The sequence below is a fragment of the Zalophus californianus genome, chromosome 1 (genome assembly GCF_009762305.2).
Source record: "Zalophus californianus isolate mZalCal1 chromosome 1, mZalCal1.pri.v2, whole genome shotgun sequence".
Classification (NCBI taxonomy): Eukaryota; Metazoa; Chordata; class Mammalia; order Carnivora; family Otariidae; genus Zalophus; species Zalophus californianus.
The window spans coordinates 215,159,680-215,185,774 of record NC_045595.1 but is presented as its reverse complement, the minus strand read 5'-3'; the positions used below and the strand labels follow the sequence as shown (position 1 = coordinate 215,185,774).

General features: G+C 47.1%; 1 protein-coding gene across 2 annotated transcripts in view; it reads right to left on the bottom strand.

Annotated features, from left to right (window-relative positions):
- PCBP3 (poly(rC) binding protein 3) overlaps window positions 1-26,095 on the bottom strand; it is a 267,959-nt gene that overhangs the window by 71,969 nt on the left and 169,895 nt on the right. The gene's annotated exons all lie outside the window — the stretch shown is intronic.

The window sequence follows — 26,095 nt, the reverse complement described above, 5'->3', positions numbered from 1 at the left end:
AGATGCCAACATACCTCTCAGAACAGCCCGTACAAGTGTAGTGAAATTGCAATAAAGATGCAGAACACGCGAGTGACACCACAGACACGGCACTGTGTGTTCGTGAAACTCTGCACCTGACACTTGGAGGTACATGCTCCCCTAAAGCTCTCAGAGAACAAAACAAAAATTGGCAATGTTCTAACTCACGGTGCAAGTTTCAACAAATTTTGAAGACATGAAATCAACAGACTGTGCTCTCCACCCACTAGGCAATTAAATTAGACATCATTAGCAAAAGGATAACTTTATAATCCCCCTGAACATAACATTTTTAAAAAGCTTCTGAGGGTGTCTGGGTGGCACAGCTGCTTAAGTGTTCGGCTCCTGATTTAGGCTCAGATCGTGATCTCAGGTCGTGAGGTTGAGCCCCTCAGGGGGCTCCTTGCTGCGTGTGGAGCTGCTTAAGATTCTCCCTCTTCCTCTCCCTCTGCCCCTCTCCACACTGCTAGTGCGCTCACTCTCGCTCTCTCTCAATAATAATAATAATAATAATAATAATAATAATAATAATAACAAAAGCTTCTAAATAAGAAATGGATGGAATGACATAATGAAATTAGAAAATAACTAGACCAATAAACTTGCAACACACCAAACTTTGTGGCAAGTGGCTACAGTAGAATTTACAGAAAAACTTACAGTCTTAAAAGCCTGTATTAGGAATAAAGGGAGGCCAAAAATTAGTGAGTAAAAAAATCCAACTTAAGGATTTAGAAAATATCCACAGAAAGTAAAGAGAAGGTAATAATAAAGAACAGATCAGAAGAAAAGACATGAGCCAATCGAGAAAATGAACAAATATAAAATTTAGTTCTTTAACGAAGGTCTAGAAATACACAGCCCTCTGATGACACTGATAAAGGAAAATGATCAAGAAGGCCCAGATGGTGTTAGTGGCTATAAGGAAGACCAGACACAGTTCCCCCATTCTTCCTGCTAAGCACAACGAACTGGACATTAAACATGAAACAAACAAGGGAAAACTTGGGGAAGCAGAGAGAGGCCGACTGGCTAGGGTGCCCAGGATTTGAAGAATGACATAGGAGTGAGCTCACCTCTTTGTTTTGTTTCATCTCATTTCCCTCCTATATATTCCAGATTGGTCACTGGAGAAACCTGCAACCTAAAAATGCTGCAGGACAGAGAAAAACAAGTCTCAAGAAAAGTCTGCTCTCTCTCCAGGCCAAGGACTGGGAACAGGAAGCCTAGGCAGCCAGACGACTTCTGACAGTGTCTGCCCTCCTGCAGGCAGCGCCCACAGGAAACACACACACACACCCCTACCTGCCCCCACGCGGAGCCTAGCCTCCTACCCCCACCTGGCAGTACACCAAGGCATCCCCCACCCCCTACGCAGGTGTCAGGGAGACTGAGGGAGGGGCCTGGACTTCCACCCCAGTCTGTTGTGAACAAGATGCCCCCACATGGGGTTGGCAGAGGCCTGCTAAGATAGGAGATTTATAGCAGACACAGAATACCACAACTATAACCAAAATTTCCAGGATACAAACAAAAATCACTTTTCGTGCCAAAACCTAGGAAAATCTCAACATGAGCAAGAAAAGAAAATCAACAAAAGCTGAACACTGAGATGACAGGTATGCGTGAGCCCCTGACAAGGATCTTAAAGCAGCCATCGTAAGAACGTGTAGTAAGTATTTAGGAACATGCTTAAAGCACATCTCTAAAAACTCACAAAGAAACAGAAGCTATGAAGAACAACAAACTACCAGAAATCAATCAAAATGAAATTATCAATCTCAATATCCCTATAACCATTAAAGAAATGGAATTTATAATAAAAAGCTATAGAAAAAGAAATCTCCAGGCCCAGATGGTTTCACCAGAGAATTTTAATATTCAAAGAAAATGAACACCAACCTTAGACAATCTTTTAGAGAAAACAGATGGAGAATTCTTCCCAACTCATTTTGTGAGGCCACTATCACTCTGATACCAAAACCAGAGTAATTTGCCTTACGAACATAGACACAAATTAACTAAAACAATTTTTAATTGGCAAAATAAATCCAGCAATGTATATAGAAGATTTATACACCATGACCAAGTAGGGTTTATCCAGGTGTGCAAAGCTGGCTCCATATTGAAAAATCAATCAATATAGTCCACCATATCTATAAACTAAAGCATAAAAATCATATGATCATATAAATTGATGCATAAAAAGCATTTAATAAAATTCAACACTTATTCGTGATAAAAAATACCAGTGAATTAAGGACACAGGAAAGTTACCACAACTTGATAAACAGCATCTACAAAACCTATAACTAACATCATACCTAGTGGTGACAGGCTGAATGCTTGATCCCACAGCTGGGAACTACACAAAGCTGTCCACAGTCACCATTCTTAGGACACCGGGAATTCCAGCACTGTCACAGGCAAGAAAAATAAACCAGAGACATACAGACTGGAAAAGAATAAATAAAACTCTATTTGCAGATGATAATTTTCTACCTAGAAAATCCTAAGGAACCTATAAAACAAAACTCCTAGCCCTGATAAGTGAGTTCAGAAAGGCAGAATATAAGAGTAATACACAAAAATTAACTGCATTTCTAGATACGAACAGTGAACACACATAAACCAAGATTTAAAACACAGTATCATTTAAAATCATTCAAAATAAAATGAAATACTTATACAGTTAACATATATAGGATCTGTATGCTGAAAACTGTAAAATGCTGATTAAATAAATTTTAAAAATCTAAATAAATGGAGAGACATATCATATCCATGGATTGGAAGACTCAACATAGTAAAAATATCAGTTCTCTCCAAAGTGATCTAAAGGCTCAATGCAATTCCTTTAAAAATCCCAGCAGTGTAGGGGCGCCTGGGTGGCTCAGTCCATTAAGCATCTGACTCTTGATTTCAGCTCAGGTCTGGATCTCAGGGTCATGAGTTCAAGCCCTGCTTTGGGCTCCATGCTATTTTATCAAAAAATAAAAATTAAAAAAAATCCCAGTAACATTTTTTTGTAGACATAAATAAGCTTATTCTAAAATCTATATGGAAAGGTGCAGACCCTAGAGTAGCTTTAAAAATCTTGGGGGAAGAAAAAAAAAGAATAAAGCAAAAAGAATCATACAATGCGATAATAAGTCTTACTTTGTAACTATAGTTTTCAAGATAGTATGGACCAATAGAATAGAATAGAATAGAATAGAGAACCTAGAAACAAACCCACCCAAATATGCCCAATTGATTTTTGACAAGGTGGAAAAAAAATTCAATGGAGAAAAAGTAGTCTTTTCAACAAATAGTTTTGGGACAATAGGTTAGGCAATAAAATGAACCTTGATCTAGGTCTCACACCTTACACAAACATTAAAACTCAAAATGGATCACAGACTTAGATATAAAACAAGAAACTAAAACTTTTAGAAAAAAAGCACAGGAGAAAAATCTTCAGAATCTAGGGTAAACAGAGTTCTTAGACTTAACACAGAGGGTATAATCTGTGAAAGAAAAAATCAATAGGTTGGACTTAATGAAAATGAAAAACTTTTGCTATGCAAAATCCCCTGTTAAGAGAATGAAAAAGGGGCGCCTGGGTGGCTCAGTCGTTAAGCATCTGCCTTCGGCTCGGGTCATGATCTCGGGGTCCTGGGATCTAGCCCCGCATCAGGCTGCCTGCTCAGCAGGAAGCCTGCTTCTCCCTCTCCCACTCCCCCTGCTTGTGTTCCCTCTCTCCCTATGTCTCTCTCTGTCAAATAAATAAATAAAATCTTTTTAAAAAAAAGAATGAAAAGACAAGCTATAAACAGGGAAAAAATATTTGCAAACCACATATCCAACAAAAGACTAGCATATAGAATATATAAAGCATACTCAAAACTGAACAATAAAATTTTTTCAAAAATCAATTAGAAAACGGCAATACTGGGGCACCTGGGTGGCTCAGTCAGTTAAGTGTCTGACTCTTGATTTCAGCTCAGGTCATAATATCAGGGTCCTGGGATCCAGTCTTGCGTTGGGCTCTGCACTCAATGGGGAGTCTACCTGATGATTCTCGCTTCCTCTCCTTCTGCCCTCCCCCCCCCCAAAATAAATAAATCTTTATGGGACGCCTGGGTGGCTCAGTCAGTTAAACATCTGACTTCAGCTCAGGTCATGATCCCAAGGTCCCGGGATCCAGTCCTGCATAGGGCTCCTTCCTTGGCGGAGAGCCTGCTTCTCCCTCTACCTGCTGTTACCCCTGCTGTGCTCTCTCTCTCTTTCTGACAAATAAATAAATAAAATCTTTAAAAAACATAAATAAATCTTTAAAAAAAGAAAGAAAATGGCAATATAGGCCTACCTCAAGAAGCATGAAGTCTCAAATAAAAAACCTAACCTTGCACCTAAAAGAGTTAGAAAAAGAACAACAAATAAAACAAAACCAGCAGAAGGAAGGAAATAATTAAGATTAGAGCAGAAGTAAATGGTATAGAAACTAAAAATACAGTAAAACAGATCAATGAAACCAAGAGCTGGTTCTTTGAAAAAAAATCAATAAAAGTGATAAACCTCTAGCCAGACATACCAAGAAAAAAAGAGAATAGGTTCAAATAAATAAAATCACAAATGAGAGCAGAGAAATAACAACCAACACCACAGAAATAGGAGAATACTATGCAAGACTATATGCCAACAAATTAACAACCTAAAAGAAATGGATAAATTCCTAGAAACATACCAACTACCAAAACTGAAACAGGAAGAAAGAGAAAATTTGAATAGATCAATAACCAGCAAAGAAATTGAATCAATAATCAAAAATCTCCCAACAAGCAAAAGTCCAGGACCAGATGGCTACACAGGTGAACTCTACCAAACATTTAAGGAGGTAATACCTATTCCTCTCAAACTGTTCCAAAAAACAGAAAAGGAAGGAAAACTTCCAAATTCATTCTATGAGGCCAGCATTACCCTGATTCCAAAACCAGACAAAGACTCCACTAAAAGAGAAAACCATAGGCCAATATTCCTGATGAACATGGATGAAAAATTCTCAACAAGAAGTAGCAAATAGAATCCAACAGTTCACTTAAAAAGTCATTCACTGCAATCAAGTGGGATTTTTAAAAAGATATTCTTTATTTATTTGAGAGAGAGAGAGAGAGCATGAACATGAGAGGGGGGAGAGGTAAAGGGACAAGCAGACTCCCCGCTGAGCAGGGAGCCTGATGCGGGGCTCAGTCCCAGGACCCTGGGATCATGACCTGAGCTGAAGGCAGACGCTTCACCGACTGAGCCACCCAGGCGCCTCTCAAGTGGGATTTATTCCTGTGTTGCCAGGGTGGTTCCGTATTCACAAGTCCACCAGTGTGATACAGCACATCAACAAGATAAAGGATAAGGACCATATGGTCACTTCAAGAGACACAGAAACAGCATTTGACAAAGTACAACATCCATTCAGGATAAAAGCCCTCAACAAAGTAGGGATAGAAGGAACATACCTCAACATAATAAAGGCCATATATGAAAACCCCACAGTGAACACCATACTCAATGGGGAAAAACTGAGAGCTTTCCCCCTAAGGACAGGAACACGGCAGGGACGTCCACTCTCACCACTTCTGTTCAACATAGTACTGGAAGTCCTAGCCTCCGTAATCAGACAGCACAAAGAAATAAAAGGCATCCAGATCAGTAAGGAAGAAGTAAAACATTTTCACTATTTTCAGATGACATGATACGCTATATGGAAAACCTGAATGATGCCACCAAAAAACTGCTAGAACTGATAAATGAGTTCAGTAAAGTGGCAGGATACAAAATCAACATACAGAAATCTATTGCATTTCTATATATCAGTAATGAAGCAGCAAAAAGAGAAATTAAGAAAATAATCCCATTTATAATTGCATCAAAAATAATAAGATACCTAGGAATAACCCTAACCAAAGAGGTGAAAGACCTGTACCCTGAAAACTATAAAATGGTGATGAAATAAATTGAAGAGGCCACAAAGAAATGGAAAGTCATTCCATGCTCATGGATTGGAAGAACAAACAACATTAAAATGTCTATACTATCCAAAGCAATCTCCACATTTAATGCAATCCCTATCAAAATACCAACAGCATTTTTCACAGAACTAGAACAAACAATCCTAAAATTTGTATGGAAACACAAAAGACCCTGAATAACCAAAGTAATCTTGAAGAAGAAAAGCAAGAGGCATCACAATTCTGGATTTCAAGTTACATTACAAAGCTGTAATAATCAAAACAGGATGGTACTGGAACAAAAACAGACACACAGATCAACAGAACAGAATAGAAAACCCAGAAATGAACCCACGATTAATCTTCGACCAAGCAGGAAAGAATATTCAATGGGAAAAGAACAGTCTCTTCCACAAATGGTGTTGAGAAAACTGGACAGCAGCATGCAGAAGAATGAAACTGGACCACTTTCTTACACCACACACAAAAAAATAAATTCAAAATGGATTAAAGATCTAAATGTGAGACCTGAAACCATAAAAATCCTAGAAGAGAACACAGGCAGTACCTTCTCTGACAGCAGCCGTAACAACATTTTTCTAGATGTCTCCTGAGACAAGGGAGATAAAAGCAAAAATAAACTATTAGGACCACATCAAAATAAAAAGCTTCTGCACAGCGCAGGAAACAATCAACAAAACTAAAAGGCAACCTAGAGAATGGGAGAAGATATTTGCAAATGACATATTCGATAAAAGGTTAGTATCCAAAATATATAAAGAACCGATACAACTCAACCCCCAAAAGCAAATAATTTAATTAAAACATGCGCAGAAGCCAAAATATATAAAGAACCGATACAACTCAACCCCCAAAAGCAAATAATTTAATTAAAACATGCGCAGAAGACATGAACATTTTTCCAGAGAAGACATCCAGATGGCCAACAGACACATGAAAAGATGCTCAACATCACTATCATCAGGGAAATGCAAATCCAAACCACCATGAGATACCCCCTCACACCCGTCAGAATGGCTAAAATTAACAAGACAAGAAACGACAGATGTTGGCGGGGATGCGGAGAAAGGGGAACCTCCTCCACTGTCGGTGGGAATGCAAGCTGGTGCGGCCACTCTGGAAAACAGTGTGGAGGGTCCTCAAACAGTTAAAAATAGAGCTACCCCATGACCCAGCAATTGCACTATGAGGTATTTACCCAAATGATATAAGAATTCTGATTTGAAGGGGACATGCATCCCGATGTTTAGAGCAGCAATGTCCACAATAGCCAAACTATGGAAACAGCCCAAATGTCTATCGACTGATGGATGGATAAAGAAGATGTGGTATATACACAGTGGGATATTACTGGTATAAAAAAGGATGAAATCTTGCCATTTGCAGTGACATGGAAGCAGCTGGAGAGTATTATGCTAAGTGAAATAAGTTAGCCTGAGAATGATAAACACCGTATGATCTCACTCATATTTGGAATTTAAGGAGCAAAATAAAAAAGCAAAGGGGAAAAAATAGAGAGACAAAGCAAGAAACAGACTCTTAACTATAGAGAACAAACTGATGGTCACCAGAGGGGAGGTGGGTGGGAGGGTGGGGGAAATAGGTGATGGGGTTTAAATAAATCAATTAGAAAATGAGAAAAAAGGGGCGCCTGGGTGGCTCGGTCAGTTAAGCATCTGCCTTCGGCTCAGGTCATCGTCTCAGGGTCCTGGGATCGAGCCCTGCAGCAGGGAGCCCTCTTTTCCCTCTGCCTGCTGCTCCCCCTGCTTGTGCTCTCTCTCGCTCTCTGACAAATAAATAAAATACTAAAAAAAAAAAAGAATTTGAGACAAAGTCATGAACAGACATTTCCCCAAAGAAAACATAGGGATGGAAAACAAGCACATGAAAATATTGTTCAATATGATTAGCTATTAGGGATATGCAAATTAAGACCACTATGAGGTATCACTACATACCTATTAGAACAGCTTTGAAAAATAGTGATAATATCAAATATTGGCGAGGACATGTAGAAATCAGATCTCCCATACATTTTGGTAGAAATGTAAAATGGTACAGCCACTCTGGAAAAGTCACTTATTGTAAAATGAAACACGTCCTTAGTATAGAACCTAGCAATTGTACTTTTGAGCATTTATGCCAGAGAAATAAGAACATGCCAACATGAAAACCTGTGCTTGAGCTTACACTGCAGCTTATTTACACTAGGCAGAAATGGGAAACAACCCCAGGGTCCCTCAGTGGGTGAGTGGTTCGACTGCGGTCATCCACCACCATGGAACGCAACAGAGCAGAGAAAGGCACAGACTACTGACAAGCACGGCACCCGGGACGCACCTGCAGGCCTTACGTGGAGTGAAAACAGCCAAAGTGAAAAGGCTGCAAACTGTATGACTCCATTTCTATAACACTTTTGAAATGACATAATTACAAAGACTGGTTTCCAGGAGAGAGACGGGAGTGGGTGGAGGGTGCGTATTTAAGGGCATCACAAGGAAGCTCCCTACAGGTGATGAAGGGGGCAGTTGTGTATCTTAGACTGTGGGGGCGGTAATGCAAATCTGTGCGGGGGATAAAACTGCAGACTCAGACTGCTGCTGCTGCTGCTGCTGCTGCTGCTGCTGCGGTTACCACCGCTACTGTTAGTGCTACTACAATCACCAGTCCTGCTGCTACCACCTCCACCACTGCTGCGACTGCTGATTGCTGCTCCTACTGCTGCCTCTGCTCCTGCTGCTCCTGCTGCTGCTCCTGCTGCTCCTGCTGCTGCTCCTGCTGCTCCTGCTGCTGCTCCTGCTGCTCCTGCTGTTACTCCTGCTGCTACTCCTGCTGTTACTCCTGCTGTTACTCCTGCTGTTACTGCTGCTACTCCTGCTGCTCCTGCTGTTACTCCTGCTGCTACTCCTGCTGCTCCTGCTGTTACTCCTGCTGTTACTGCTGCTACTCCTGCTGCTCCTGCTGTTACTCCTGCTGCTCCTGCTGCTACTCCTGCTGTTACTGCTGTTACTCCTGCTGTTACTCCTGCTGTTACTGCTGTTACTCCTGCTGCTCCTGCTGTTACTCCTGCTGCTACTCCTGCTGCTCCTGCTGTTACTCCTGCTGTTACTCCTGCTGTTACTGCTGTTACTCCTGCTGCTCCTGCTGTTACTCCTGCTGCTCCTCCTGCTGCTCCTGCTGTTACTCCTGCTGTTACTCCTGCTGTTACTGCTGTTACTCCTACTGCTACTGCTGTTACGCCTGCTGTTACTCCTATTGCTACTGCTGTTACTCCTGCTGTTACTCCTATTACTCCTGCTGTTACTCCTGCTGATACTGCTGTTACTCCTGTTACTCCTGCTGATACTGCTGTTACTCCTGCTGTTACTCCTACTGCTCCTGCTGTTACTCCTGCTGCTCCTGCTGTTACTCCTGCTGTTACTCCTGCTGTTACTGCTGTTACTCCTGCTGTTACTCCTACTGCTACTGCTGTTACTCCTGCTGTTACTGCTGTTACTCCTGCTGTTACTCCCACCACTATCACTGCTACTCTTACTAACTCCGCTACCGTTACTCCTATGATTACAACCACTACCACCGTTTCCAGTACTCTCGCTACCATTATGAGCGGTTCCATTATTACCACTGCTGCTACTACTTCTGTTATTGCCACTACTCTTACTACCACTGCTACTATGACTACTACTCTTACTACTGACACTATTACTGCTACCACCACTGCTACTGCTCGTCTTGCTACTACTACCACACACACTACCGAGTACAGGTAAAAATTGGTAAAATTGGAATAAAGTTTAAAGCCTGATTAGCAGTAATGCACTGTATTATTTTCTGGGTTTTCATACTGTACTGAAGTTACATAAGATGTTGCCACTGGAAGGAGCTGGGCAAATGTTACAGGAGACTCTGTACTATTCTTGCTACTTCCTATGAATCTGCGATTATTTGAGAATGAAAGTTAAAAATAATGTTACAGCAAAGTTGAAAGAAAGCACAGAGAAATTCTGAAACAAAGAGCTACAAAAGCGGGTTTCAGACTCAGCGAACACGATTAACAACAGAACTGTGCAGAACTGAAGAGATTTTATGAGCCGAAAGCTAAGCCACAGGAGATGGTCCAACATGTACCAGAAGCAGATGGGAAACGCGAGAGACGAGAGACACGCACACCGTGCAGGCCGCTGGCCTACATTCACTCGGCTCCACAGAGAAGGGAGGGGTGGGGCAGAGGCCCATCTGCAGGGACAGAGCTGGTGAAAGACATCGAGGCCACCGACTCAGGCACCCCACCCACTGCAAGCAAGACTGATGGAGGGACTCACACTCGATGCATCATAACAGGATCTCAAGAAAACAAAGACAAAGAAGAGATCTTAAAAGCAAAAAAGGAAATAAATGGGATTATTTTCAAAGGAGTAGTAGTTAGACAGAAGGCTTCCTTCTCAACAGTAACGACGGTTGCTGGAGCAGAATGGAACTGGGGCTGCAGGGTGCCAGAAGTCACCGTGCACTTGGAGCTCTGCTGCATGTGGCCGTCCTTCCCAGATGAAGGCGAACGAAGGCATCTCCAGACAATCAGAACAGGGGACCCACTCTACAGTAGATTGTAAAGGGCATTGTTCAGGCAGAAGGAAAACAGCCGCACAAAGAATACTGGACTTGTAGGAAGAAACATAGAACAATAAAAAATGTAAAAAAAAATGAATAAAAGGAAATGAATATCAACCATATAGGACAATAATGATTACTTGTTATTTACTTAACTAATTATTAAATTTCCTGGGACTTAAATATATATATAAACTCATTATGGTGGTCATGGAACAGGGTAGCTTTTTCTTTTCTTTTAATTTTCAAAATTCCTTAAAAATCCCCAGATATAGTGACAAGATTAACAAAGAAAAACCCACTGAGACCTCTTCAGTAGAAAAGAATTATCAGATGTCGAGGAATCCATCAAACCCCAAGAATGGGGGTAGGTGTGGCCAAAACACAAGAACAGTGTCTGAGTGCATCACCGAATGCACAGCATTTGTAGGAAATAGTAAGTGAGAAACAGTCCTTTGGGCCCCCAAACTCGGAAATCCCCCACAAAGAAACAGGGACTCACACTAAGTGGGAATCTAGGTGAATATTCTGACAGCAAATGGAGAAACTCCAGGAAGTATGTGCTGAACCCAAGTCCCCAAGTTCTGGGAAAGTGAAAACAAAGGGAGAAAGAAAGGAGGAAGGGAGGGAAGGCAGGAAGAAAGGAAGAAAGGAAGGGGCAATGAACCATTTAGGAGCTTGTAGGGAAATTTAAACCATGCTGAAAGGCTCTAAGTCCTCAGGAATCTCAAATATATACAACAATATTCACTTTTGGAGAGAGAACCATCTGGAGGAAAAAACAAACCCGACAAAAAACAATGAAGCTACTGGAACACAGGAGGTTTCAGAGAAGGATGATGGGGGGATGGTGGTGGTGGGCAGCCTCCAAGTGTCCTGGCTGAGCAAAGCACGAGGACGCTGACTGAGGGTGTGGGGCACAGCTGTGGGAGGGGAGCATGGGAGGGGATCGAGCGCTAAGCACTGTCCCTCTCCAGACAACAGATGGGAGCAAGTCCTCCTAAGGCAGGAGTGATGCTCACCAACAGGAAGGCCCGTGCAGAGGCCATTTAAAACCTATTTCATGGCAACAATAAAGGAGAAATGCCTTGGTCCCCAAGACCAGGAAAGCTATTCTGGCTCATTCCCAATTCCTATTCAGGAACCTCTTCCCTAATGGTCCAGAAAACCCCTTATTTAAAAACATGAGGCACATAATTATGATCAAATCCCATAAAAATATATTACCAAAAAAAGTGAAAATAAAATAAATAACATTGTAAGAGATAATAAAAATACACCAGAAAACCATGAACCCAAAGAAAATTATAGCCTAATTAATATATCACATTGAACTAAAATTTGAGAAAATAATCAACATTTTAGAAGAACATAATTTAAAATAGAATTAGAACATCTCCAAGTGACATGGCAAGAAAACAGGAAGATATAAAAAAGGTGGCTAGAAAAGCTCAGGAATAAACTAGAATGTTTTTCAGAAGTGAGAAGTGGAAGAAAGACAGGAGCAAAGATTAGCCCAGGAAAGAGTGTAGAGAACAGAAATAAGGAAAGAAAATAACGAGACACATGTGCAGGAAGAAGATTCAAAAGAACACGACAGACACAGCGCATGGGCCAGAGAAGGCCAACGCTCACATATGCCTGAGTGCAACCCGCGGCACCTTCACGCGTAACGTGCACCTTCCAAAAACACCTCCTGAAATAAAACAGAGCCTGCGTTCCTGAAAATTCAAGCCTGAGAAGTTAACAGCAAGACACACTTTAGGAAAACGATTAAATGTTAGAGATGAAGTCTTCCGGGGTCCAAAACAAAAGGTCCCATGCGCTTATGATGAAAAGAACATCAGAGTGAGGTCAGACTTCTCAACAGCAATGCAGAAGCAAAGCAACATTTTTAAGACACTAAAGTGAAAAAAATGTAAACTAGGATTTTATGCAGCTAAATTACACTTGCACTGTAAAGGCTACAGATCAAAAGACGTGAAGGCGCAGGGGCACAGGAATACGTGGCCAGCCTACCTGGAAGAGCCTTAGCAGAGTGGGTCTCAGCCAACCACAGAACGAGTGGAGAAACTCTGTCATAAGGTATGGTGACAAGCATCGGATATACTTCACTCTAGAACCAGGACTAAATGACGCAGTTAATGGTGACAGAATAACATACAAATGTTCAATGTGCTGGAGATAAAGAACTGATACAACTAATGAAGTGGGAGGAGAGGGAGGAGTGTAAACAGGGGGAGCCTTCTGGCCGCCGAGGCGAGCAACTGGGCCGCCGCGGAACTGACGACTGGGCTGGGGCGGCGGTCAGAAGAGGCTGCCAGCCACCTGTGAGACTCCCCACGGGAGCTCTCAGGAGACCAAATAAAAGAGAAAAAAAGAGAGGGTTTTTTTGTGAACTATACAGACAGATAATAGTATAAAGCCAAAAAATATATAAACCTTCCCAAGAATCAAAAGAAATATGAACAAAAAGGAAATGTTTACTAAGTTAAGGAATTCATTTATACATATATGTGTATATTTATATTTTAAAAAAATAGTGGAAAGATAAAATTAAAAGCTACTTACTTGGGAAGGGAGGGAACTGGATGGAAAGAGGGGTGGACATGAGACTTTTCTGAATAGACTGCAATAAATTTTTACTTTAGAATCATATAAATGTTTACATAATCAAAAGCAAGAATTTTTTTAAATCCCTGAAAGCTAAAAAAAAAATCTAAGTATACACGAAGTTGATGATAGAACCCCACAGAAGAATTGTGGCAACTGACCTTAAAACTCAGGAATCTGGCTGGATATTCTCAGGGGTAGACAGAAATGCAAGGAAATATACTAACCTTGATTAGTCACTTGTTGGCACCAAAAGTATTCCAAACCATTACATGTACATTTAGGGTAAAGCATATAAGTAATAATGCTAACAAGACAAAAGAGAAACAAGTCCAAAATTTAAAAATTTTAAGTTAAAACCCTATAATCTTGCATCTGATTTAGAACTATTTCTATGAACGCACAATTTCCCCTTCTTTTCCCCTTCTTAACTCTCCCCACTAAAACTATGAAAAAATGGTGACACTCAATTGCAATAAGCACCCTTAATGCCTAGACTATGGTGTCTAAATATTATTTCCCAACTGGGGCAAAATAGGGCCCCTAAGAGAATTGGTTGATTCCAGGAAGTCTGGGAAAGCGGGCATCAAAGCCAAGATGGGAACATGTTACAGGACAGAGTCAAGGAAACCATCAAAGACTAGTGTGGTCACAGCCACACAGAAGCCAGCAAAATACAGAACAGTTTGAGTAAAGAAAATAATAGTTGCAAGTGAACAAATTTTACTGTATATATAAAACCCACAAATTAATAGTAATGCTTTAAAAAGAAAGAAAGAATAGCAGGGAGAGAAACAAAACTCATTGGACAATGAAAAAAATACTTAAATACCAAGAAATAAATACTTATCCTGCCTTTCTGGTAGGAACTGTATTTTACGGAACCAAATAGCCCTAGTGAATGAGGAAAAGTTATTCCATACGGAATAATCCCAACAAATACATGTGGAAAGGGTTACACAACTGTCAGGTCACTGTTCTGCAGCCCCGAGTGGAATGACAGATCTAGGTACGGTGATCAGTGGACACTGAAAACCCTGGGTGGATGAGGGGCGGTAAGCCTGAGAGAGCCAGGATCAGACGGACAGCCAGCAAGCCCACAGCCCTGGCGCCAATCTCAGGGGACCGCGCACAGCACCACCTGCCACGTTTGCTTGTCTGAAAAACACGACATAGGTGGAATAAAGCCAGGCTCTAGGAAACAGGGAGGACGGAGGAGTATGCTGAATGACGCTGCAAAGAAGCAACCAGCTGAACCCAGGACATGGGACAGCCCGCAAACCACCCAACCATCAGCAGCGAGAAGGTTGGGGGAATGTGCTCACATGGACACGGTCACAGCACAGCATCAACGGCCGGCCCGCAGCGCTGCTTCCTGTCATTTTGACTCGACGTCACAGGGGAGCCCAGATCCAGGGGCAGGGAATACCGACCCCAATGGGAGGCAAGTGAAAGTCATGGCACAGCAGAAGCAGGGGGGCTGGGGCCCTGCCGCACGGAGACCACGCCACCGAGACAGTGCCCAGTGGGGTGGGAGGGTGGGCAGAGCAGGAAGACGCCCGGCAAACAGACAGGACTGTGAAGGTCGTCCTCGGCTGGGAACAGACTGGTGCAGGGTGGTGACACGTGCGCAGCGACACTTTCTCAAGGTCATTCTGGTTCCTGGGAGGCTGTGATTGGTCCCGTGACCATGGCAGTCAGGATGGAGGCTGACTCAGAGCAGGTGGTGTTGGATCAGATGACAAGGAGGGAGGAGGTAATTAAGAGCGACTCTGCAGCTCCATCTGATGGGATCTCCCACAGAGAGAGGATTGCCAGCTGGAAGAAGTCAGCTCCTGGGGTGGTGGTGGCCACGGCCGGGCAGGCAGCAGCCCCTGCAGGATGGAGGAGGAGGCTGCTCCAGGTGGCCTGGCAACACTGCCCCGCCCTGCCCTCCCTCGCTCCTCTCAGGAGCTCCTTCCAGCGTTCTGGAAGATCAGACAGCTCTTTGTCTAGTGAGGTCACTGTGCCTGTGGCCGAGGCTCCCTCTGGCACCCTGCTGTCCCCTCCTGTTGGACCAAAGTGCAAGGCCATCAGCTGGCTGGGGCCTGTCCTCCCAGGGCTGCCCAGGGCACCAGCTCTCCATGTGCTGTCCCCCGCTGGGCGGCCAGCCTCAGGCCTACGGCTCTAGGATGGAGTCACACACAGAGCCCCGGGCCCAAGTCCGTCTTCTCTGGCCTTGTCGGAGCTGCGCTGGCCCTGCCTCTGCTCTGACGCCATTTAGCCCGGCAAGAGCTGGCCCAGGGGGACGCTGCTGCCCCGGCCAGTCCAGTCCGCCGAGCTGAGGTTCAGGCCACGTCCCACTAGAGGGACTGTGGTTGCAGCCCCTGGTCTTTGTTGCTCATGTGTCTGTCACTAACAAAGCCTCGAACAGTGCAGTGTGGCCACACCAAGGGCCACCACCTCCACAAGGTGCTCAGTGCCCCCCGTCTTTTTGGCCTTGAGCCCGGTGATGGCGTCCCTGCCTCTGATTTTTCAAATGCACATGGAATGAAAAGAGCTGCTCCACAGTTCTCCTGGTCAGCAAGGGCCTGGCACCATGACGCGGAGGACACACCCAGGATGCACCAGGACCCCTGGCCCAGAATAAGAAGCCCACGGCTGGGCCTTCACGGCTTCCCTCTGTCTCAGGGCCCATGGGTTCAGGCTTCCTCAGCCAGAGCCTCTGTGGTGGGACCAGGGGCGAGGGTCCTGTGATGGTCGCCAACCATGAGAGCCAAGGACATGGGTCCACCTCCGGGCAGAGGGTGCTGACAGTCCTCACTCCCTCTGCTCACCCGACCACGTCCTGGCTCAGCTGGGCCTTCCCTGCATGTGGGCTTTTACTCTGGTGACCAGACAATATCTGTCTGACATGTGCTCACTGGTCCATGTGGTCTGAATTTGTTTCCAACATTTAAAAATCAGATTTCACATTCAAATCTCATGTTATGACTTTAAACGGGGGAGCAGAAGACGCAGGGGCACTGCATTTACAGGCCCAGGAAGCTACAAGTGCTCCCATCCCACTGAGGCGGTTTTCCGCTCATGGACAGTGGCCAGACTGCTCCTAGGTCATTGCGTCCACACTGATGGCCACACACGCCAGGCTGTGGTTGTGAATCCCTGTGAATCCTGGAGAGACTCTGCTCCTGTAAAGAACAGCTCTGGCCCGGGGGCCCACCTCCCTCTCCCCCAGCTTGTCTAGCAACTCAGGGCATGGCCCAACCTGACAGTCAGCTTGAATAGTGGCCAGAGGCCAAAGTGAAAAGTAAAAAACAAACAAACAAAAGTACCAAGCTTGCCATTTACCACAAATAACAGTTTGACTAGATTTTCTGAGGTTTTAAGGATGTAGCATCAGACAGCCTGGAAAGTGACCCTGCAAGGAGGCGCTTCCTTCTCTATAAAAACATCCCTCATTGGGCTGATCATCTAGGGTTCTTCCAGCCTTCGAGTCCATATACTAAGTATTTCACAAGGGAAGTGCACAAGCGTTATGAACAGTGAAGGTGACAGCTCTTAGTCACATGTGATGTTAGCCTGAGAATGGCAACTCCAGGCAGGGGGCACAGTGGACATGCCGAGGGCCTCACGAGCCCCTGGCCTCCGTCTGTGGGATGGGACGGCCACTCTGACCAACAACGCACGCAAGGCCTGGGAGAGACCTGTCAGAGCCCCGCCCTCCTGCAGGGCCCCTCCCTGAGCGTGGCACCTCCCGTGCTCTACGTGCCTGCCCCACGGCGCACCCAGCTGGCTGTTTTTGTTAAACTCAGTCTGGCCCACTAGATTCTCATCCTGTCCCCAGAGCACTCGATGGCACCAAGGAAACCACAGAGAGCTGGAGGTCCATGGCTCACCTTGGACTGTGATGCATGCCAGGGGTGTGGGCAGGGGTCTCTGTAAGGCCGAGGTGGTTAATTCCCCAGAACCTTTGTTCCCAGCTCATATAAGAAGGTGTCATTCAGGGTGAAAAACTGACTGTCTTTAGAAAATTCTGCTTTGACTTCCACGTTACCGAGAAGCAGACTTTCAATGGTTGACCCACCATCTGTATCCATAGAAAATTCTCTTATTTGCCTTAAATTAATTTTGTAAGCTGGAGAAACCAGGCAGGATAAATTTACTAATCAGTTCTGTCGAACTTTGTGAAATCAAACATGACAGCAGAACGTTTCCAGCCTTCCCTTCTCTAAACACACCTAAATACAAACCCTTTCCTCTCCTGAAGAGCAGGGCACGTGGCACCCAGAGAGATCGTCAGCCTCGTGGGGACGGGCCACACAACGTTCAACAAAAGCCAAGAGGACCAGAGGGTTGTCTGCACTCCAGAAAGGCAGAGCTGGGCCCTTTCCTATGGCTCTTCCAGCAGCAACGTTAATGTCCGTGGTTTGCTTTGCAGGGATGAGAGAAGCAGGGATCACACTCCAGTGCGCCAGGACCGTGAGACACGCTCCAAGACCCTGAGGGACGGGCCCAAACATGAGGGGTGCCATGCTCAGGGAGGGACCCTGCAGGAGGGCGGGGCTCTGACAGCGGGTGGGAGGAGGGGACCCTGGGCTCGGGCTTCTCGATGGCAGCAGGGAGGGGCTGCGTCGGAGTGGGAGGAGGCAGGGAGGCCACACGTGAAGGGCAGAAGGCATGGAGCCACTGATTTACGTACAGCAGTGACGGGAGCAGGTGGTGATCATGCTCCTTGATTCCCTTCCCTTTCGGAAAAGGCTAGTCATGACATATTTGCAGCATCTTAATGTTAGCTTTTAAAGTTATTATTATGCCATACTCCCAAATCGTTAATTATCTTGCTTTATTAAAAATATGATCTACACAACTGTCAAAAGGCAGGTATTTACTTACACAAGCAGGGGAAGGAGCACAGTGGGCAGTGGAGACGCTCCTGCCCTGCCCTGCCCTCCCGGCACTGTCCCGACTGAGAGGCTCGAGCCCCAGTACTGCACCCACTTCCTCACAAACCCTTCCCCTGGCTGTGCTGTTCCCAGCAGCACCGCCTGGGGGATTCCTGCTCCAGCCTTCCTGTCCTCTCCACCCCATGCTCTGAGTGACCTCGGTGCTGTAAGCGACCTTGAAACAGTGAGGAGGCGGCTTGGTGCTGCTGCAGAGCCCTTGGTAAAGCTGTGTGTTCCAGAACCTCCAGGAAGAGGGGGTACCCAGACTGTGCATGAATGAGGGGCTCTGCTGGGGCACCCTGATGAGCTGGCATTGCTCTGGGCATGGCTGGTGGGCCCAGGCCTGCAGGGTCCCCATGGCCCACATTTACACAGATGCTAGGAGGCTGTGGGTAGCATGGATAGGCTGTCTGTTCCCACCTAAGAGCTGATCTGAGCTCTGAGGGAGATGTGGATCACAGCTGGGTTCACGTGCATGTGCATGCCTGGAAAGAGCCCGGGGATACGGAAGTCCCAGAGCTCGGGATGGTGCCTGGAGGCTGGAGCCCCCCCACTTCCCCAAAGGAGCCTGCCTCTCAGAGCACAGGGGACACAGTATTGCCAGGCAGACAGCACAGACGAGGACCCAGAGACAACAGGAGGCTGGGAAGCTCCTATGAGACACACCTGAGGCCACAGCTGGGGAGCCTTGACTCAACCCCACGACGTCTTGCTTGTTGCCTGCCCACCTAACCAGTGCTTCCTACACCAAGGACCTGTCTTCTCCTCTGCTGGAGCTCATGCCCAACACAAAGCTTCCTGCCCACATCCCAAGACATGGCTCAGCCACCACTTCCCCACCTCCAGGCAGCTCTTCTCTGGGTCCCCAGCAGCCTTGCAGACCACAACCACAGCAGTCAGCATGCAGAGCCCACTTCTCTGCTCACTCACCCCCTACCTCTAAATGTCCCCACTGCCTAAAATAACTCCAAGCCTGGAGTAAAGGCATAATGCACATATTTTGGATGAGTGAGAATACAAGGAGATGAGGAATCACAGTATGAGCCGTGGTGCACCCTGACAGCAGGGTGAGGCCCACATAGCGCCCCTGGCAGGCCACTCACTGGCAGCCATGTGGCTGAGGAGGAAAAAAACCTTTGGACCCTCTCATCAGGGCCCACCTAACACTCCCTGGGACTCCCAGGGCACTCTGACTTGTGCCACCACTCTTTTGGGCAGGGGGCAGAAGCTGTAGAAGGGGATGGGCCATTTCTTCCGACACCCAGAGGGAAGGTCAGAGTCAGCAGCCTCTCCAGAGTAAGGCACAAAATGCCCTGCCCCATCCCAGTGCTGGCAACAGACACATGCAGATGGCCTTCCAGCTGACAGCCCGAGGGACTGCTCAGAGGAGGTGGGCAGGCCCCAAACACAATTCAGGGGCAGGGGAGAAAGGATGGAGGACAGAGGACGAGCAGCTGAAGAATGACGGAAGGATTTCCTCCACGCTAAACTGACATCGGGCCTTCTGGTCAGAAGACGTGTGTGTGTTCAACAAAGCCTCCGTCCCCCGCCCCCCACCGACCCCGGGCGCAGAGTATTTCCTGTCCCACTTGTGTCATGCTTGGCCATGCACTTGCTCTCCCCAACCAAAGGTGAGCAAAGGTGGCACGTGTCACTTCTCTGTTCCAGTGACAAACACCCTAATCATGTCCAGCAGGATGACCCAAGACTGACGGGTGACCCCAGCATAGCCCAGGTCACAGTGACCGTTACGGAAGCCTCTGGGGCCCGGGGGTCACCAGAGCAGTGGGCCGGGAGTGACATCGGAGGCTGGGACGACAAGAGAGCCCACAAGCAAAGGGCACAATTACTGAGTGCTGGAGCAGAGGCAGAGGGTTTCTGCAAGAGTGCAGGGCAGCCAGGAGCACTCCTCATCCCCAGAGGCTGTATTTGAGAAGCACCCGAAAGAAAGGGAAGAAACCCTGGGACGTGGAGGGTGGGGCTGGTGTGAGCACAAATGGGAAGGACAGAAGGGAGCGGACAGGATGGGCCTGGGGGGGCGGGGGTGCGGCCGCAGGCCCCACAGCCCGCGGGAGCGGTCCTCAGGGCTCTCAGCCTCAAGACTCCTTTGGTCTCATAGAAATCACCGTGGATACCAAAGTACTTCTGTTTACGTGGGTTGTATCTACCATTATTTACCTTATTAGAAATGAAAACTGGGAACTTTAAATATTTTATTTATTCAGTTAAAAAATAATAACAAACCCATACAAGTTACTGTATCTTCCAAAACAAAAACTTAATGAGACTTGTGACATTGTTTCACATTTTCATCAGTGTCGTTAACATCTACGGAAGGGAAGACAGCCACATTCTCCTATCTGCCTCTGCATTTAACCTGTTACGATATGCGCATTTTGGCTGAAATGTGTGAAGCCCACTGGCCCCCAAAAGACATGAAGCTGGAAAAGGGAGCACTAAATGCACAGCCTTTTCAGATAATTGGGGACACTCTTCTTTGCCACAACACCAAAACTCAACAGTGGTAATTGCTTAAAGGTTAATTGAGAAGTGCAATCTGAACCCACAGAAAACACCACATCAAAGAACTTCCGGAGCTCTATGAAAAACTCTATTTAAAAAGCCATTGGTCCACTCTAAATTTTGAACACACCTTTTACCCATGCATGATTTTTATAATACCATATAGGGGTCATTTGGAAGACACTGGTTCAGTGAGTTATGCAGATCTTCCAGATACACATTTTACTACCCAACATCAAAAATAACACGTTTGTTAATATCACCACCAAGCTCATCAGAAAAGTCATCTTAGACATGAACAGTAGCATATATAAATTTTGGGGACATTCTAACTTTTGCTCGAGAGCTCAAAGGTCATCGCTGGCAACAAACCCATCAGTTGCTTTCCCTGAAGCAACGGGCTAATGTCAGTCATTTCTGAGAAAACGTCTGTCACATACCCAGTCTAAACAACTGTCCACCAGCCCACCAAAGCCGTGTCGTCTGGAAGGCGGGTGCCTCCAGATTCCCTCTCCCCACACACAGGGTTGAAGGCTCAAGGTTTGGCACAAGGAGTACTCTGGCTTCACAAAGCACATCACTGAGTGTGGGTGGCTTTTTATTTTGAGCATGAGTGAGGCTGGTTAAGAATACAGTGGCCAGCAGTAGAGCCCGCCATCAGCCCAAACCGCACATGGAGGGAAGTTAAGGTCACGGCTCTGTGTGCCGATGCAGTCATTTTTGACTTCACAGATCCCCTGAAAGGGTCTCAGGACCCCGCCAGGGGGCCATGCCGTCAAAAATGAAACTGGGAATGCTCTGAGTAACAGACAAGTGTTAAAATTCAACTTTATCACAAGAGTCCAATGAAGTGTGGGGCCAACACACACACAGTGTGCACAGTGGCCGTGACTAAGTACCCCAGGGCGGGTGGCTTACATGACATGAGTCTATCTATTCCCAGGGCTGAGGGCTGGACTGCGAGGTCTGGGTGTGGGCAGGGCTGGCTCCTCCCGAGGCCTCTCGCTTGAAGGTGGCCACCTTCTCCCTGTGTTCTCAGATGGTTGTCCCTCTGTGCGTGTCTGGGTCCTGGTCTCTTCTAAGACACCAGGCCTACGGGATCAGGCCACCCTAAGACCTCATGTAACCCCCTTCAAGGCCCGGTCTCCAGATATGGTCACACTGGGGGGTTGGGCTTCAGCCTATGAATTCTGGGGGGAAACAGTTCACTCCACAGCACTCTGTATCCAAACTGCTGACGTGAGTAACACTTCCAGCTGGAAAGTTGGGGAAGCCAAAGGCTGGAGCTTCCCGATGGAGCTTTCGAGACTCCAGGTGCCAGCAATTCAGTCTGGAGAGAGGCGTGCCTCAGAGAGCACTGGAGGGATGGGGGGTAGCCATGCTCTGCAAGGGGCTCTGCTAGGGGCTTGGAGGCGAGTTGGCCAGGGTGCCACACTGGCAAAGGGGCTGTTGAGGAGCAGTGGCCACTAGCCCTGGGAGGGGCAGAGTGAGGGGGGGGAGGGGGGACGCCGCCTGGGCCCCAAGGGGCACAGGCTCCCCAGGGCCCTCTTCACCCTCTGGAGCCGGGGTCTGCAGACTGTGGAAGTGCAGCCCCACCCAGCATCTGCTCTTGTGAAGAAGTTTAACTGGCCTGCGGCTATGCCTGTGTGTGCGTGCATGCGCGTGTGTGTGCATGCATGTCTGTGTGCACGTGTGTGTGCTGCGTGTGCATGTGTGTGCATGCATGTCTGTGTGCATGTGTGCTTGCACGTGTCTGTGCATGTGTGTGCGTGCACGCGTCTCTGTGTGCGTGTGTGCATGTGCGTGTGTGCATGCACGCGTCTCTCTGTGTGTGCGTGCATGCATGTGCGTGTGTGCATGCACACGTGTCTGCGTGTGCGTGCATTTGCATGTGTGCATGCGTGTGTACATGTGCATATGTGTGTGCGTGCATGCGTGTTTGTGTGTGTGTGTGTGTGTGTTGCTTTCTCTCAACAACGCAGCTGCGGAGTATTCCACACAGCCTGGCACCGCTCACAAAGCCTAAGACATTTACTCTGGCCCTTTATAGATGCTGCCCTGCTCTGGAGGACGGGTCTGAGAGCTGGGGCCAGACTGGCAGACCTGCTGGGGGGCCAGGGGGCCTCCTGCCCCAGCTCCATCAGAAAGGGGGCTCGTTTGAGTACTTGCACACTGACCCGCCCATGTCCATCCAGGCGTCAGGGGCTCCTCAGGCTGGGTTGAGCGTTTGGTCTTCTCCCTCGGGCAGGGCTTCTTTTGCACCAGGAAAGAAGGGGAGTAAACAGTCGTCCCGAGCAGAGTGGCAAACTGGTGGCTGTATTATCTGTCACCCCTGTCCCCAAGAGAGGACCAGAGGTCTTCAGAGGTCAGGCCTGGCCATGTAACGTCTCCTGCAGGAAGCAGTTTAACCGGCCTGTGCACAGCTCTCCTGCTCCCTTCCTTCCACTAGTGAGGAAAGGGTTAAGGTCTAGGCAGGGAGGGGCCGGGGGCCCCTGACTAGGTTCTGAAACCAGCCCTGGCAGGCAGAAGTGCTAAGACAGAGTGAACAAGAGATAAGCGAATAGACCAGACCACCTGGCCCCGGATGTTCGGGAGTATTTTTCTTTGGCAGCTACAGTGTAATCACAGAAAATGACCAGACCTCAAAGAAGTAAGTCATTAAGGGGGTTATCAATAGTCCTTGCTCAAACCAAGATGGCGCAAGAATCTCAAGACCATAAGCTTCCTGGTCACGTTTTCAATAAAAGAGCAGCCCTAAAAACCTTGACTAGCAACCCATTCCGGACCCCTCTCACTCCAGAGAGCTTTTCCTTTCCTTTCTGTTCTCACCTTCACTTAATAAACTTTCACGTCACTTCACCCTTTTGTGTCCTCGAGATTCATTCTTTGACTCCATGAGACAAGAACCCTGCAATCCTGCAACACTCTTACATGACAACATTCCCGAGAGGCTGCACCATTAGCCTGGGAAGGGGGTGACGTCAACACAGAAAGGGACACAGTTGACCCAAATGACTGAAAAATAAACGTTTTATTTATAAGCCACTGAGATTTGAGGATCCTTTGTTACTGCAGCTCAGCCAAGGCCCTGAGAGTCCCTGCTGCACTTCGTGTGGTTCCCAGACCAGCAGCAGGAACAACGCAAGCCTCAACCCAGCCTCCCCACCCAGTTGCTCAAATCCTTCCTTTCTTTTTGTTGGTATGAATCTGGTCATATTCTCCATGCCTTTCATTTTAAACTTTCTGGGTCATTTATTTTAAAGTGTCTTATAAAGAGCAGGTCATTAGACTTTAACAGGTTAATTGAGATATCATTTATACAGTTTGAGTTTTTAAATTGTGCTTATTATATTTTTAGTTCTAAAATTTCAATTTGGCACCTCACCACAGAAGACACACAGATGGCCAATAAGTAAAGCTGCTCCACGTCACAGGTTCTCGGGGAGATGAACTCGGCTGCGCACCTACGAGAATGGCCACCATCCAGAACACGGACACCGGCGAGCGCTGGGGAGGACGTGGAGCGACCGGCGCGCTCGTTCACGGCTGCTGGGGAAGCAGATGGGGCAGCCACCCTGCAAGGCAGTCTGGTGGTCTCTCACAAAACGAACCGTGCTCCTCCCATACGACCCAGCAATCACGCTCCCTGATGTTTCCCCAGAGGAGATGAGAACACACGTCCACACAAAACCCTGCACACGATGTTCGAGACAGCTTTATGCGTCACTGCCAACCCTTGGGACCCTTCATGCATAGCTGCTCTTCAGCGGGTGGGTGGATACGGGAACCGTCCATCCAGCCAATGGGGGAGTATTCAGCGCTAAGAGGAAACGAGCCATCACGCCATGAGAAGACACGGAGGGACCGTGAGCGCGGATCACTGAGTGGCAGAAGCCGGTCCGAGAAGGCTGCGTCCTGCGCGATTCCAGCCACAGGGCTCTCTGGCGAAGGCACAACCGTGGTGGCGGTGACGGGTCCGTGGTTGCAGGGGCGGGGGGAGGAGGGATGAATGGGCGCAGCACAGAAGACTTCAAGGGCAGCGACTCTGTAAGATACCGCAGTGGTGGGTGCCAGTCATTACACGTCTCCAAACCCACGGAGCGCACACCACTAAGAGTGAACCTCACGTACACGAAGGGCTCTGGGGGAGGACGAGGTGTCAGTGTCGGCTCATTCTTGGTAACAAATGCACAGCTCGGGTGCGGGATGTGGACCGTGGGAGAGGCTGTGCCTGAGTGGGGACAGTGGGTGCGTGCGAAATCTCTGTATTTTCCTTTGAATTTTACTATGAACCTAAAAGTGCTCTGAAAAAATTGACTCAATAAAAAAAATTCAATTTTGGTTCTTCCTTACAATTTTTATTTCTTTTGCTGAAACTTCCTAGTTTTTCATTTGTTTCAAGTGTCTTTGCGATTGCCCATAAAGCATTTTCTTTTAAAAGCCTTGTCAGATAAATTTTAACATCTGTGTCATCTGAGCTTTGGTGTCTGTTGATTGTATTCATTCAGTTAGAGATCTTCCTGGTTCTTGGTATGTGGAGTGGTTTTCAGATGAATTCTCAACACTGATAATATGTTGTGAAACTCTGGATTTCACTTAAATCTTGTGTTTGCTCTGAACTCCTCAGATGCCATCCCATCAAGGAAAGGGTGGGGTGCTGCCTCGTTGTTGCCAGGTGAGGGTAGAAGACATGGTTCCCCACTAGGCCTCCACTGATACCCAGGTGGGGGCCCCACAACCTCTGGGCAGGTGGGGGAGTGTGGGGCCCACGCTGACATGGCAGTGGGGGGTCTTTGTGAGCCCAGATGGATGAAGACCTGGGATCTGCCCCCAGCCTCTCTGACATCAGCATGGCGGGCGCTGGAGTGTGTTGTTAGAGTCTGGCAAGGGTGGAGGCACAGTTTTGGGGAGATGTTTGGCCCGAATAGAATGCTTCTTGTCTAAAGGCTTTTATCTGGCCAGGCTGGTTTGCTAAGAGAGAGCAGGGTTTATTCGGATTTTGTGTTTGTTTTGTTTTTGGTCTGCACAGCACCCGTGGGGGTTTTAGGTTTCTGAGTTGTCCAGGAACAGTCGAGGCTGTACGAGGCGAAAGGAAACCCCAGGGGATGCACCACCATGGCCTCCCTAGCTTCTGAGGTCCCCTGGCTGCTCTGCCTTTGCCTCTCCACCTTTTGGAGTGTTTTATGCTTGTTTTATACGTAACGCCCAGGGCTCCTCTGTCTTCCAGGAAGCAGAAGTCTGCTGATCCGCTTTCTGTCCCTACAGATCAGTCTGTACTTGTAGGATGTCACAGACATGAGACTCCAGCGTGTGCACCTACGCATGTCAGATGTGTGTGTCGGCACTTCTGTGTGCCAAGTGCAGCCCTCTTCCGACGGACGGCATGACGATGCTTGA